We start from the raw sequence: 17,416 nt of genomic DNA, 5'->3' as shown, positions 1-17,416 counted from the left end.
TAACATGCACTGTTCTCCAACACACTGTTTACCTTACCACTATGGGCTGCAATCGTCTCTCACTACCTAATTGCCAATTCATGTTCCTATGCACTGAATGACACTCCATCACAGCATGTCCAATGACATGTCCCTCACCATTGCACTTGTGTTGCATCACAATAGAATGCGTCCCACTAATGGACTTACAATCCTGGACTATGTAAATATTGCACTACAGCACTTTAAAATAAACAGCACCCACACAACCACTTTGTCTCTGTGTAATGTGACACATCAACTCTGCAAGAGTTTTGTGATGCATGTAAACATGTCAATGGTCACAGAATGTCAATACAATAGTGTAGAAAGAATGTCGGCTGATATCTATGCACAAGGGTCTGGATTTTACCATCATATGTGCTGCTTGTGGCTTATTTCTGAAGTTAAAGCATCATAAACAGTATAATGCTGTGTAAAAAATGTCAGTCCTACTATCTACAAAATGAAACTCAATGCTGGCCACATCCCCTACAAGACAATCATTGTGTATGTGACATATGACTCTAAACTTAAATCCCCCACCCACACCATACAGCAGGAATGGGTGTGTACAAGTGCTTGGACAATAACGTCACCTGGGAGTACAATGTAAAAATCATAACTGTGATTTATGTAAACTGAACTTCATAAGATTATGACACCACTCAGTTTATCAGGGTTCACATGAACATCAGGCTGCAGGCAGATGTCCCACAGTGGCCAAGATTCCAACACAGGACTCAAACAATTACATCTTTAAAATCAAACCTACCTCTACAATACATGGGAACCATAGTCACCTTTAGTGGTGGGTTCAATGGATGGCAGATGCATAGACATGTAGCTTTGTTGTAGCTGCCAATGTGACAGCTCATTTGGAAGTGGGAACAACCATGTCAAGAATGGGATGTGGATGCAGGATGGAACACACAGGCAAACACAAATTTGACACTGTACACTCATGCAAAGGACCAGATCCCCAAGCATGTGACACATACCGTAAAGGAGTACATACAACGTTACTATATATGTATGAAAGGAAACTTAAAATATGTCAAACACCTATACTAACCTAACCTATCCTAACTATACATTACCCACAACTGGCCCTAACTACCCTATGCAAAACGTACTTACCACATGTAACTAAACACTCTAAACATCAACCCTCCATCCCCCTTATATGACGGGACATGTGTACTACGACAACACATAGTAACCTAAACACATACTAATTAATCCTAAATATATGTATGTATATATATATATATATATATATATATATATATATATATATATATATATATATATATATTTTAGAATACACATAAACCCCAACATCAAATCCCAAGCAACTCACCCACAAACCAGCATGTAATAATATAACCCCAACCCACTTATCCTAACTAAACTAATAGCCTACTCTAACCTATCACTAAACCCCCTAAAGCCACTAAAAACAGTATGAGGAAGGAGAAGGGAGGGTATGGAATTAGGGGTGAGGAACAATGTACTGAAATGTTTGCCCTCCTCTGGATTTTTTTGATAGACCTCAGTCTCCTGCTGTTGCGGGCCACCTCTTGCTGGAGACTGTCCATGCGCCTCATCATCTGCTGCATGTCATTTTGAAGGTGGCTCAATGATGCCATGTCCATAACACCTGCTGTGGTGGTATGTGTTGCACTCGATGTTGCAGGTGCTGGTGCCATGGTTGGAGATGGTGGTACAGATGGTGCAGCAGTTGTGCCTTGTGCTGATGATGTTGAGGGTCCAGCGGGAGTGGCTGATATCCCAGTGTCTACTGTGGCTGCAGTCGGTGTGGTGGCAGCTGTTGTGTCCAATGCTGTCCCCCCCCCGGCTAAAAGCCCTCCATGTACCTGTGGCTCTTTCTTGCCGATATCGCCTTCCCATCCTGCAGTACCCAGACTCCATATCGAGGATGTGCCTGTACCACACTGCCCGCCTCTGAAACTCACGAATTTCCTGGGCATTCATGTGGGCAGCTGTAAAAAAAAAGACAGGCAAACATTAGTGTCATCATTGTGTGATACATGTACAGATGATAATCTAACACTTCCTCACAAATAGCACATGCAGTCCAAATCACAGTACAGATGATAGAATGTCCCTGAGGAATGACATGCCAACGCAGTCTACCCATCAACTATCTAACTGCACAGCAATGCACAACAAGGTGTGTACCAAATTAACTGATATCTGCATATATGTAGTGCTATTGGTCACATTACAAATGCTGCAAGTACTCAAGATGTGCTAGGCCAACTAATCCCTATCTTCTGGATCAACTTCGAGGCACACAAGACCTGTGATTTGTGTATGGACCTGGCAGGATGGTATGCAGTTGGTAATTATAAGGGGTCATTGTAGTTTGGCACACATTAATGCTTTAATTACATGTCTGTCATCTACACTGTGACCATCACACCTAGCTACACATATTTTCTCCCCCTAACCTTGTGCCTTGGGGGAATGGGCATGCAATACATTTTTCAAACGTCAAGGAAAACAACAAAGCTTTGTCCAGCTGTACATGGATTTAGTCAGTGTGGCACAGGTAAGGAGGCCTGCCAACTAGGAGTGAGTGAACCATTGGTCAATCACATCTACATTCATGTTTCCATTTGTGGACAACCATCAACATCAGATCTCACTGACACATTTCCTAAATCAACCACATTGATGCAAGCACACATGTGGCCTTGACCTGCATGCACACCTATAACATATCACTTAAGTGCCATGTAAATGGAGTAAAACATATGGGGCTAGATGCTGGGGGACAGTCACCCATACGGTCCTACATGTTCATTACATTACAGGGATGTGCAAGTTTGTGTGTAAAACTGATGAATTATTGTTTTGTGTGGATTAGGGTATGACTTGCTGACTAAATTATGACACTGGCCACCTCCAAATCAATTGTGGGCATACATGTGGCTACAAATCACCTTGTTCACATGCCCATGCATATTACACAGCACTAGACTCCCAATATATGACTTTCTGCCAGTGAATGTCTAACTCTTCCATGGAACACTATGTCAACCTCCTGTTAAGTCACAAATCAGATCACATGCCAGCTCATCATATCTTGCAATGAGTCCAACACACAAGAGTCAATCACACAACAGCTGCAAACAAAACACAGGACAAACATTTTCACACTTACTGGATACGTCTGGGTCCTCGAATCGAGCCACTTCACCTATGGTGTAGGGGGCTGGTCCACCTGTAAAACATGGAAGGGTGGTATATGCTCAATGTCTGATCACTGTACAAACGCGGGAACAACTAATCACTGTGTGTGACATTTCATATGATAGAGCTGCACATCAGGCATGTAGAGACTCCAACAGACATACCACTGCAACCATGCTTTGAAACTGTCACTCCAGTGAGTGATAGACACCCATATGTACACATGCACTGACACTAACAATCATGTGGTGCCAAACCTGACTGCACAATTTTGTGGATCATACATTCCAGACGGTACTCCATTTCATAATTTGTCATTGGGAGACAAATATAATGCCACGTTCCTGGTGCACTGCAAAACCAGTGACTCAGGTATTGTGGCTTGTGCATCAAGGGGCAATGAGTAACTGTGTGATGGACATGTGGGTTGATTTGCTTTCAGGAATTATTGTGTTTCAGTGGTCCATAATAGGTGTGCCAGTGTTGTATGTAGGTTAGCTATGCCCCATTGGCATTGTCCCCTAAGTCATATATGCCCCCTATGACAACATGATGGCAGGGATCCTATTTGTGAAATGATGACAATGTAGCGCTAAACATGGATTGGCCACTTTTCTGTTCCAAAACTGCAAAATAATGTATGCTGACAGTGTCTTAGTTGATCATCGTTGACAGAATGCATGGGCACAGGTGTAGTCATTGCACAAGAAATGTGTCACTCAGGGCCATGTGTAACTATATCAGGTATTGTGAATCACACATTGCAAGATTCAGCAACTTGCAATTTGCAAGTTGGGTGATCAGAGGTAGTACACCCGAAAAGGCACTGTTTGCAAATGATAAATGGGGTAGCAAATGTCCTACTTCTTCAATCATGATGAGGTAGGTCTCTATTTGAAAAGCCCTTGGGAATGGCAGCACTCACAGGAATGCTGGTCTGCTGAGCTCAGCAGACCTCCATGTCTGTGACTGCCTTCATACTGAGATGTTTACATTTGTAGACATGCTGCAATATTTCAGCAGGGGGTTGTACAGAAAGTAATTTAACAACCTATTTCTTCACTAATATAGTATTATGGAAGCAGTCAGTGGTCCCTTGCACAACATCATGCTCAGAAATAGTTTGTGACCATGCATTCACAAACAGCAGGAATCCCATGCTGACCCTTTCACTTTCTAAAATGGGTTGGCACCAATGTGACACAGATGGTAACTGCAATAGCTCAGTTCTGGAAATTGTGCCCAAGCAAAAAATGTCATAGGGGCCTGCCACACAATGATAGGATTTCAACGCCTAATCCGAAATGTCACTAGATGACCCTGTTTTGTGATAGTGCAATCTGGTAGCATAATGGCCCATTTGGGTTTAGCCATGTGAATGATTATTTATCCTGACGTAAACACACGGATACAGAGAACTTAGGCCCAGATGTCTATTTTATTTTGTGTCGCATTTCCTTCATTTGTTGATGCAACAGCTGCGCAAATTTGCAAAATAAATTTGTATGTTACAAGTGTGTGCTACGTTTGCGTCCAGAAATTACAAAATGCAGTGCAAAAAAAGTTGAAATATGGGCGTAAGATAATAATGAAGGTTATGAAGAGCTTGGTACGTATGGCCCTAAATACTCTTCCGACATGGTTCAACAAAAATGTGGACAGCATTGTTATCATGTATTACCATATGTAATACATCACATTTCTGTGATACTTACAGTTTGTTCAACTTGCATTCCACATGTCCACAAACATTTCATGCAGCATGTCACAACATCTGCTACTGTCACTCCAGAGCATTGTACTGTACACATTAATCAATTTGGTACTCACCAACAGGGCCACCAATTACCACACCCAGGTGGTCCAGCAGGTCCTGCTCTCGGACCACCAGGTCAGCCCAGCAATTCTTCAGCTGGTGCTCATTCCGTTGCATGTTGAAAATCCACCTCAGGTGGAACAGCACCTTTGCCCACCGCAGCTGTCTTGCCTCCGTGTGATACCCCTGTATCACACGGCCCCAGCCTCCAACATCATGGGGAGGAAGTGGCACACCAGCCACACAAATGCCCCTAGCTCCTCCTCACTCACGCGCCCCAGCCATGGCCTTCCCGACATCATACAAAACAGTATTTCAAAAGGAAAGAGGGGAAAACAGGTAAAGGAGGTAGAAAAAGGAAACTTATCTAACGCAATGAAAGCCCCAAACTACCCCAACTAATCCTACCCACAAACAGACTCCCAACAGTACAAATACAAATCTAACTGCAATTAGAGACACAAAAACACTTACACAGGATACAAAATACACTTACTAAACACCAAAAGACAAAATATAGACCACACAGGAGACAAAATCACAAAATCCACAGAGAAACAATCCAAAACACAGTCACCTAGTCTAGAAAAATCAGAGACTGCAAAGTGAAAGTGAAAGTACACCCACTGTACCATTTCTGTAAACAGGATATCCTATTACATCACTTACTGTCTCATTTGTGGCCCGTTTTTTGTCTTGCATGTAAATGTTTTACGCTTACGTAGTTTGCGTCAAAATTTGTTGACGCATATGCGAAAAAATCCCACGCATTCATGGATCAATACATTTTCAATGGATATCCGCATGCCTTGGGGGCGCTGGTGGAATTAACGCTACGGACCCATTTATGTATATTGTGCATTTGCATCATTCTTTGACCCGTTTGTGTCAGCATTTCTGACTCAAACTGTGTTTGCATCATTTTTCAAATTTTAACATGCATGCAGACTATAACTAGGCAAAGATAGGATGGTATGACCTGCAGTGTGTGTTCTAGTGTTTGGGCACATGGGTAGACCATGTACTGTGGCCCATCATTCTCATATCATTATGCAGGATTAGCTTTCTTAACTGATGCAACAGCAGCACAAACTTTGGAAATTAAATGGAATTTTAAAGTTTGCGCAGGTGTTGCATCAATAGAGGACAACAAAGCTACGCTACAAATAAATGATTCATGGCCTGTGTGTTTTGTGTGTTAATTGACTGTTAAAACTATTTGTGTGCCTCTGTTGGAAAGGCATGCAATACATTTGGCATAATGGTCATGAATGAATGTGTTACAAATGGGTATCACCGTCAGATGCCAATCAATGAGGTACAACAGTCATGATATGTGTTTGTAATATATGTTGCCTCTTATGCTGTGTGTACTTGCTTGACTTTGGGGACAAGACATTTCCCATGACAAACAATACACAGGAAAGATCGAGGACGGCTGATGAGGGCTATGTCAGATATGTTACCCCTCACATCTCATGAAATGTTGGCTACCACTTCATGGTCACTTGTGTGTATACTACCCATGAGTCAGGCATTTGAACATGATAAATTCCAATCATAACATTTTTGTGTACACCACAGTTTGACTAATGTAAATGACCTATGTTCCTCCTGTGGCTGAGATGGACCAGAAGCCCAGGCTGCATGTGTTCACATATTTCTAGTGGTCCATTGCACAAAAGTGTCCAGTTCAAGTGTGTGGCCATGTGTACCCTGTGTCAGTATTGGCCTCCGTGGTGTAACAGTTACGTGCAGGTCCATTCAGGAGTTTGTGGAGCCAACCATTGAATTAACTGAGCATCCTTCAAAGCAGATTTGATTTAAAGCCAAAGATCAGCTAACGGCATACAAGGGGATAGGGCAGCTATGGTACAGTAGAAATTGCAGAAGGGTGATGACAGAGCAACCTTGTTGTGGTCAAATATGTTATGGATCAATAATAGACAAACAGGCAGGTTTCATCACTACATTTGTACACAGGGTAGGGCTCTGAACTTCCCACAGCAACAGGGAACATCAATGCCTCTGTGCAGATTCATCTCACAGCTAGTCACCACGCAAGCCCCATTGAAAGGTGGCAGCAGAAGTGAATCTGTGTCCGGACAGCCAGGGCACAAACATGTATTGTCCTTACATACACATTAGCAGCCCTGGTTTGTTGGGCTGGAGGCACAGTACCAAATCTAGGAATACATCCATAGCACACTGTCACTGTTTGGCACTAATGAATACATGCAAAGCCAGTCAAACGATGGGGTCTGGATTCGCCCCCTGGAAAACATGTCCCGGTACAAGAAAAAAGGAAAACAAGTTGAACTCTTCTATGCAGTTGAGGACTGATTGTAGACTTACCAGACACAATACCCCAAGAGGAAACGGAGGGCATGGAAACCAACTGTGAGGCAAATGTAGCCACAGGGAACGTCTCTGGTTAACGCAAAAACTGGAACCAGTTTGGCTAACAGGATGCAGGCTCTGTCAGGAACAAACATGAACAAGGCAGAAAAACAGTGAGCAGAGTCTGACTGGAACAAGCAGGAACAACACTGTGGAAACAAAGAGCTGTTTCAGATGTACTCAGCAATGTAACACAATCCAACAAGGGTTCGAAAACATAAATGAATTGTACTCCAATGCACAACAAGGAGCGTCAAGAAATAGCAGATTCTAAGCAGTTCCAGGCAGCAGCAAGGGCAGGGCAGAGTCAAATGGCTGGCCTGCATGAGAGTGCTCACAGGTGTGTGCAGCTTCAGTCTCTCACAAGTCCTAGAGTTGAGAATCCAGTATAAGGGGCCAACCAGACTTTTTACATGGGAAGCAATGGACAGCAGATTACAGGTCTTACCAACTACCAGGCAGTGCATTACGGGACCTGAAGTCCATGAATGCTGATGAAGTACAACTACGGCATGTCATACTGAAAAGGGAAGCACACAGGAGTCATAATGGGAGTCTGAGTGAGTGTAGATGATGATTCCCAGGGTACAGATAGTCCATTTACAGCGCCTCCTAGAGAAGGGTGGGCAGAGACTTAAAACATGGCAGTTGCAGGACTCATTACCTGGGATGGACGGCACAGGGCATGTCTTGTGAGCATTGTTTGTCATACTTGGGACACTCGTGTTATCCATTTACAGTATTGATGCTCCACTTGTCACCCAAGCTCCCTCACAGGTGTGTGCAGCTTCATTCTCTCACAAGTCCTGGAGATGAGAATGCAGTATAGGGGGCCAACTGGACTTTTCCCATGGGAAGCAATGGACAGCAGATTACAGGTCTTACCGACTACCAGGCAGTGCATTATGGGACCTGAAGTCCATGCAGGCTGATGAAGTAGAACTATGGCATGCCATACTGAAAAGGGAAGCTCACAGGAGTCAGACTGGGAGTCTGGGAGAGTGTAGAAGATAATTCCCAGGGTACAGACAGTCCATTTACAGCAACCCCTAGAGAAGGATGGGCAGAGGCTTAAAACATTGCAGTTGCAGGACTCATTACCTGGGATGGACTGCACAGGGCATGTCTTGTGAGCATTGCTTGTCATACCTGGGCCACTCGTGCTATCCATTTTCAGGTTTGATGCACTTCTTGTCACACACGCTTACTGCTGTCAAGGGTCTGGTCATACATTCCTGTTACCAATTCAATTTCACATCCACTGCTTCATGTATGATGCACTTTTTTACCTTATGATTGATGGTGTCATAGTTGGAAATCATTTGCTGCAACGGACCATGTTGGCAACATGGATGTGTCTCATAGGTGTGGTCCTATGAATTTGCCCTTCAAATGTGAAATAGACAAAATGTATTTCATAAAAACTTTGTGTGATGTTGGCTGTACATTCATACCCATCAAATGTGATGTGGCTTCTGAAGTATGCAAATTTGTCTTTCTGCAATGCTCCCTGAGGTAATACTCTGATTGTGATTCCTAGAGGTAATGTGATGCATAAATAATTACACAGAGCATGATTGAGTGATAAAGTGAACTGTTTAATTCCATATCCTTACAAAGTGGTGATAGTAACTATTGTTGGAAAATATTTTGTACTATATGTTGTGTGTTAGGATGTTCCCCCTCATTTTTCCAGACAGCATTCTTCTCCTCCTCCTCTTCAGGCAGTTATTGTTCAGGTTCATATAGGGGAATGTTCCTACTAACACAAATGTTGTGCAGGATGGCACAGGTCAAAATTATCTTGCAGATCATTTCTGGGGAATATAGGAGGCTGCCTCCAGTGATGTCGAGGCACCTGAATCTGGACTTCAGGATTCCAAAAGTCTGTTCAACTATGGTGTGTGTCATCCGATGTGCCTCATTATAGGCACACTTTGCTGCTGTGCTTGGGTTGGCAAATGGGGTCATGATCCATAGCTGGATCCCGTAACCCTGATCACCTGAAAGAGATAATAGGGGTAAATATTTTGTTGTTGCTTGCACCAGGAATGTCATTTTGCATGACAGTTCTTATCTTGTGTCGTCTGTGTCTCATATGTGTGGTGTTATTGTGTGGGATCCTAGGCTTCTGTGAGGTTCTTTGTGCATTGGGTTGTTTGACTTGCAAAACTTGTGTTTGGCTAATTGACCTGATATCTCTGGTATATTTTAAAACTTGCAGTTCAGTGTGTATCTCTCATGCGTTATGTAGTGAGCAAGATGTTTTCATGTGCATTAACTGGAGGTGACATGATACTTCCACACACACAATAGATTCCACTGTGGTGGTAAAATGGTTGCACTACATGGCCTGGACATCCCATCCAATTAGACATGTGTCATTGCAGATAAAACGCCCTTTGATTTGGCTGGCTGACAATGCACAACACATCTCCATATGTTGGCAGCACTGAGGTGTTCAGTATTGACAATGCACAATTATCCCATGTGTGACTAGTTCTATGCAAACCTGTTTTTGTTCCCTCGCCCAGTTGGCTCATGTGCAACTGTGCACCTACACTACTGAACTTGCTCCAGGTGAGCTGGCTAACTTGGTTGTAGGGGTGGATGTTTTGTGTAGGAAGGTCCATCTCCCTTTGCATCTGTCATGTGGATGGGGAATTGTCTCTTTCAGTATGTGTAGCAGTGTGCACTTTGCATTAGTGTCATATCAACATGTTTCCATAGCACAGTCCACTTCCTTATTGGTAGCTGGCAATGTCACCCCAGGAGTGATGGGGGATGTTCGTACTGCCTCAATAATTCCATGTCACCTTCATTTGAGTCAGCGTCATCATGCTATGTGTCTCATGGTGTTTGACCTGCAGCAACACACATTGCACACCTCTAACACAGGACATATTGCTTGGAAGGGTGTGGGATTGACTATGTGGCCTTATGTGATATTGAATGGTTAATCTTCCGAGTTGTACTGCCAGTTAAGGCCATATCATTGTCACTGTGTGGTTTTAAATTAATCCCTTGTGGCTCTATAGTGGCATCTATTGTTATTGGCAGCCGTCATTTGTCTATAGGTGTCAATCCTATTGGGTCAGGATATCAAACATAACTACCAGTGTCACACCTCAGTGTCTTCCTGGCCACATGTCAATGTAGTGGTGTATGTCTTGTGTGTCCTACAGGGTTGCTGTGTGTAGATTTCTAGGTTCCTGGACTTACCAACAAGAAGGCTATTGCCATATCATCCATCCTGGAAGTGGCGATTGATGGTGCTGTGGCAGAAGATGAAGGAATCATGTACACTCCCAGGATACTTTGCCATGATGTTGGTGAACAATCCCTGTGATCAACAATGGCCTGCACATTGATGGAGTAGGTGTGCTTTCTGTTGCGGTATAGGTGCTCGGTTGCAGCAGGTGGCACAATCCGGACATGTGTGCAGTCAATGGCACCAAGCACATAGAGGAAGCCATTAATGTGGTAAAACCCCTATTTGGTCTACTGCTGCTTTTGCTGTGTGTAGGGGAAGCTGATGTGGCATGGTGTGAGGGAGATGATGGCATCAAGTACCTTGGGAAGGAAGGCGGAGAATGAGGGCTGCAAGACACCGGCAACCAGGGCACCAGTAGTTTGAAAAGAGCCACTTGCCAACAAATGCAGGACAGCTAGTAGCTTGGTCTCCAGTGGAATAATGTGGGGTGTCTGCAGGCTGGCTATTAACTGTGGCTCAATTTGGCACAGCAGCCGCTGTATGGCTTGCCAGTTAAGTCTGTACCTCTAGATGTTATCATGTTCCCTGAGGCCCAGGAGGGTTGTCCTGGTTCTAAATAGCCTCTCCTGCCTTCTGTTTTGCCTTTGAGGTCCACGTTGGTGTGGTGGTAGCTGCTGCTGTTGGTCCTGTGCTCTGCGTCTTCTGGCATGCTGCATGAGTAGCACCTCCATGTCGTCCTTCTTGAGCAATGATGTTGCTTGTGTGAGTTTTCCTTAAGTAGTGGTGTGCTTGCCCCATTTTAATGCCTGCCCTGACCCAGGCGTTAAGATTTGATGCAAAGCAGGATTTGCGTCATTTTCCGGGTCTGCTACCCAGCCGTGCGTCATTTTTGCACCAGTTGGATAAATATGGCGCACGGGTGTTTGAGTCATTTTTTGGATTGGAACGCCTACCTTGCATCTCATTGACGCAAGGCGGTTTCACGTATCCAGAAAATGACCCAAACTCTGAAATGTTGACGCTACACGGGTCTAGCGTCAAAATATAAATATTTAGATTAGCATAAAAAAAATTTATGCTAATCCGGTGCAAAGGGAGTATAAATATGGGCATTAGATTCATTCCGAGACTCTTTCCCTGAAACGTATTTTGCTCTGAGTTTCTAAATGCATTCACATCTCTGAATTTACAAACTCTTTTTGGGTGATTGATTATTCTTTCCCTTTATAAAACCATCCTTTAGATTAGGCTAAGGAAATTAATTATATGGAACACTATTTATGCATTGTTCTGTCTAACATTGACTTATTGAACTTTGATTATAAAAATTTGCATCTGTAAATTAAGAAGACAAACAAAGAAAATTGATAATAAAAATTCTAAACCTTCACCCAGATCTCATCAACTCCTAAAAAAATGTTATTGAAAAGGTGAAATTTGCTAATGATTTGATTTGCAGCTTCTCCCTACTCATAACATGCTTTCAAGACCTATCGCCTAGGGTCCAGTAGAAACAGAGATTTTAAAATTAATTATTCAGAGATTCCTCTCTTACTAAGTTGGTAGCAGAGGGAAGGTTAGGTAAATAGACAGAGAAGCTGCAAAAATAAAAAGTGCCCTAATGTAGATAAATGCCCAATTGCCCAAATTCTGATTTCAAAGATTGACGGAGTGTGGTCCCTGAAGCGGTTGCTGATAGTGTTTTCAAAATGGGAATTTCCAGTTTTTGGATGTATCAATAGGGTTATACATCGTAATTGTCATGGTTAATGTTATTTTGAGTTGTATAATGCTTTTAGGAGCTCTTGTTCCTTAACGTTTTGAATTGCATTGCTAATGCTGATGTGCTTTTGTTGAGGAAAATAAGGAGGTTATCATACTAAGAAGTAGTCCAAGATCCTGGGATAGATAAAGATATAAATAAGAGTTGATTTATAGTGTTCTTGTCTGCTAATGGTTTGAAGTACGGGTGTTGAGCCATGGTTGAGTGCACAATTGATTTGGGGACAATAACAAAAAAACTGCTGTGGTTGTACAAATATTGAATCAGTGTTTGCCGATACCTGATGCACAAAGGTGACACTACATTGACTAGGTTGTTTCCTGCTGATCGAGATTTCATTGTTATGGGTGTAAAACTGTTTTTGATTGAAATGTTGGAAGGTGTAAAACCCTTGAGATTCTGATTGTTTGCAGACCTATTGTTTTTCTTTAGAAGAAGCAGACAAAGGCTGTTATTTACGTTGCATAGAGTCATAGGACTGAAGCTTTGTGTATATACAAAGACATTGTAAAGGAGGGTTAATCAATGCAGGTAGCAAGTTGTTGCGTCATATTGTGTTGTGCTTTTATTGGTTGGTTGGTTGGTGTAAATGGTGCACTGAGATTGGCTGAGATGTGTAGAAGATTGCACTGTCATTGGTGGATTGGATTACAAAGTGGCAGTGGGTTTTGAAGAAGGGCTTTTCTGAATTTGGCATATACGGAACACAATCAAAACATTGAAGCCTTGTAATTTGTTTAATTGCTATTTGCTGAATTTAATTCTAAATCATTACATTTTTCAAAGCTGTTAGAAATCTTCTTAGAAGTGATGTGACTATTGTTGTTCAGGAAGGTGAAGAGGAACCTCCTGAGGGTACGCCTGCTTGTCAAATGAAGATTGAGGAAGGGTTACATACATGTGTATGCCTTCGTCAGTTCCACAAGATCACTGAAAAAGAGGGTTCATTGAGTTTTCCTGGATGGGGATCATTTAATTTGAGGGCTATAAACAGTTACGAGAAATTCTTTGTGAAATGAGGCCATCTCCCAGACCTACACAATTTGAAGCCTTAGGTGCTTGGGAGAAAATGACAAGAGATAGGGCTAGAGACAGGTACCAAAAACAAGCAAAAAGAGCTATGAGAAATTATGCAGAAGCAGTTTAGGACAAACATAAGCAGAGATGAAGAAAACACAAAGTAGAGGAAACTAGACTATCTCCTGTCATTGCAAAGAAAGAAATGGACAGTTAGGAAACTCAAGAAACCTAAAAGGAAAAAGATTAAAGGAGATTTAGAAATAAAGGCTGAACCAAAAAATGATTCTGAAACAGATTCAGGAGATTAAATTCTGGAAGAACTATTAGCAGGATGTCCACCACCATATATGAGTCGTAGTGCAAGTGTTGATACAACAGTTAATAATAATGATATAAGCATAGCTACAGCTCCTGTTGGTCCAAACGCCTTTCAGATTGATGGACAACTGCAAGCAATATAGCCTCTTGTTACACAGCCAATGTTAGCACAAACAACAATACCACAGCCTAGCATAACTCAGTCAATTGTAGCACAGGCTGTTATGGCACAGCCTGTAGTTCAGCAAGTAATTCCAGAAGTTCCATTTGAACTAAGGACTGCTCAAGTGGTGATGCCTACAGGTGTTACTCCTTCCATAGCGACTGTATCAGTACCTGTTACTAAGTTGACAGCAACCCAGTCCAATGAGACATGCGTAGGAAATGCAATTGAATCCCAGACAAATTGCACATTGAACACAGTAGTTCAAGGAGCTGTTGGGGGTACCCCAGAGATAGGATTTCCAACTTCATAAAGTTCTCAGATTGTTGTGTAGACACCACCCCGAACGATGCAAGCACTAGGAGAGGGACAGCAGTTTGTTTTCACGGAACAAACTGCACAGAGAGAGATGAACCTCTTTGAGGATGTGATTCTTCCTCCAGGGTTTGAGGAAACTACTAGAAAGAGTACAAGGACAGAGGACACAAAGAGACCAAGTACTAGTTCAGGTTCAGATACTGAAAGACCATTGAGTGTCTCAAGATTAAAAATAGAATTAGAGGAAATAATTAAATGATGTCTAGACCTAGATTATGTAAATCATTATCAAGAAAAATAATTGATTTATTTGGGCAAAGAGATTACAGGAACAGCTTCAGCTGTGAATGATAAATTAACTGAAATAGCATATAAAAATGAAGTCGATCTTTCCAAGAGCATCCTGTTGCAGAAAAGTTTCAAGGTACAGCTGAATGATGAATGAATTGAGACAATGCATTCATCAGGAATGCAATTGCACATTACTGCATTGATAAAATGCATTTGTAGATGGAGCAAACTTGATAAATTAGAGAACAAATGGTAAAAGAAACATGAGAAGAAAAAGAAACCAACATGCATGAAATAAACAGAAAGCTGCATTTAAACTCCCCAGGTGATGAGCAAGCTACAGCTTATCTATTAAGGGAAATTCCAGATGGAGGGTATGTGTATGTTCCTTTGAGTAGGGGAGGCCTTGTATCATTTACAATCAATTTTTCAAACTTGGGAGAAAACCTAATGTAGTGATGCACCTAAGTTGAAAGGTTTGTCATGATTTCAAAATTGCTGTGAATATGTTTTTTGACATTGTTCCAAACGATTTATGGGCTGAATGTAAGATTGTTGTTCAGTGGCCAAATCCGGAGCTGGCAGGAGGTCCTCTAACTAATGTACCTTCTTGTGATGACTAAATTCAATGAGGTGACTACTTTTTTGAAAGGTAGAGATCCCCCAAAAGGATTTGGATTATGTGAGGATAAATTAAATTCAGTAAGAAGTAAAGGAGTCAGTGCATCTGTACTGTGAGAGCTTATTTAACCCATTTCAGCAGCATACAGGTCAAGCACATCTTGAACCAACAGACATGGGATTCCTTATTTCCCAGTTCAGTTCATGCTTGGTTTTAGACCTGAGATACGCCAATAGATACACCAGAATGTGATTAAAGAGAAGTTTAATTTAGCTCAGACAAAGTTGGCACAGAGGTTTTCAGAATCAAGGGCCAGATGTAGGTAGCTAAAAATTTGCGAGTCGGAAATTGCGAGTCGTTGAGACTCGCAATTTCCGACTCACAAACAGGTATCCAACAAGAAAAAGCGACTTCATTTTGAGACTCGCAAATGAAGTTGCACCGCAGATTGCGAGTCCGCTGTTTGCGAGGTCGCTTTTTGCGACCTCGCTAAAAACGAACACGCAAATTGCTTGTGGGTGTCGCAATTTGCGACTGTACCGCAAATTGCATGCAGGTGCAGCAGAACTGTCTGGAAAACACTTCCTGGCTCTTGCTGATGACATCACAGGCAGGATGTTTACAAATACACCTGGGAGGAGGGAGGACCACACCCATTTCCAACTGCTGAACAACCACCAGGAGGAACAGCAGCAAGAATGGAGGACTCTGGCAGGAAGAGGAAACTTAAGTTTTCAGAGAAGGAACTGGAGGTGCTGACAGTTGAATGCTGCCAGCACCATGACCAGCTATTTGGAAGGGCTGCTCTCAGTGTGCCAGAGACTGACAAAAGGAGGATTTGGGCTGACATCCAGGAGAAGATAAATACAATAGGGGTAGCCACAGGAGCATTGAAGAGCTCAAAAAGAGATGGTACGACCTGTGCTCCAGGACCAAGGAGAGGGTGGCAGAGCGCCTCCGGGAGATGAGGGGCACAGGAGGAGGCCCATCCACCGTCCCACCACACACACCCACGGAGGAACGTGTGGAACAGACCCTGGAGCCAGAGGCAGTGGCTGGAATTGGAGAGCTGGACACGTCAGCGCCAGGAACATCAACAAGTGAGTACCATGAAACATGCATGTACACCCATATCTGCCATACCCCCACCCACCCAGTACACAGCAGCATGCACAACCAAATTAGCTTCATTTCAGACTACCAACCACCAGAATGGTGCATTATGGGCAATGTAGTCCAATAGGCAGCTGATAGGCAACAGTTTATTAGGAAGCATACAACAGATGTTAGATACTGACAGTGTGTTCCCTATGTCCCACAGGTCTCCCACAAGACATCCCCACCAGCCAGTCCATCCAGGGTGCAGAGGTCAGCCAACAGGCAGCACAAGACTCAGGAGCAGCCACCACAGGGCCCAGCACCACCCGACCACAGTCCCCTCCAGCTGCACCATTGGACATTGGGGAGATTGACCCAGCACCCGGTCCCAGCCACAGTACCAGCCAACAGGACCCTGATGCTCCACCATGTCGCAGACGATGTGTCCATGTCCCTGCAGTGTCCCAGGGAGATGTAGGGGACCCTTCTATGTCCGCCGCCGAGGCAGCTCTCATCAGAGGTCAGCGCCTGCAAACAAGGCAGATGAGAGTCATATCAGGGGCCATGCAGCGTATGGAGAGGAATTTCACCACAGGGCTGGCACAGGTTCACACAGACTTCCAAAGCCTCAACAGTCATGTCGGTGACCTTGCACTCTCCATCCCGCAACTAGTAACTGAACTTGTTTCAGAGAGAGAGAGTGCAAGGCGCCGTGAGCACCAACTCATACACCGTTTGGACCGCATGGCTGCCTCAATCGTCCGCCTGGCTGTCAAAACAACAGGGCTGTCACGCCGGACAGTCAGTTTGCAAGTAGACTTGGGCCACTTTGCAGGGGATGTGGCTCGTGGACTGGGATGGATAAGCCACGCTGTGGACATGATGGAGGCAAGACAGGTGGCTAGGGGCACGGCAGACACACCTCAAGATAGTGAGGAGGGCTCCACTGTCAGTAGTGCATCTGCCACGGACACAAGGGTATTGAGGAGTGGCAGTGCACGTCAGGGATCTGCTGACACTCCAGGCACTAGCCATGCTGGGCTTCCCAGGCGTAGGAGTTGAGCTATGCACTTGCGGACAATTGAGGCGCATGAGGTGAATGTGTCCTCATTGCAGGTGGACATTTACAGCCC

Source organism: Pleurodeles waltl, chromosome 1_2 (assembly GCF_031143425.1).
Source record: "Pleurodeles waltl isolate 20211129_DDA chromosome 1_2, aPleWal1.hap1.20221129, whole genome shotgun sequence".
Classification (NCBI taxonomy): domain Eukaryota; kingdom Metazoa; phylum Chordata; class Amphibia; order Caudata; family Salamandridae; genus Pleurodeles; species Pleurodeles waltl.
Note: the sequence above shows the minus strand (reverse complement) of the source record.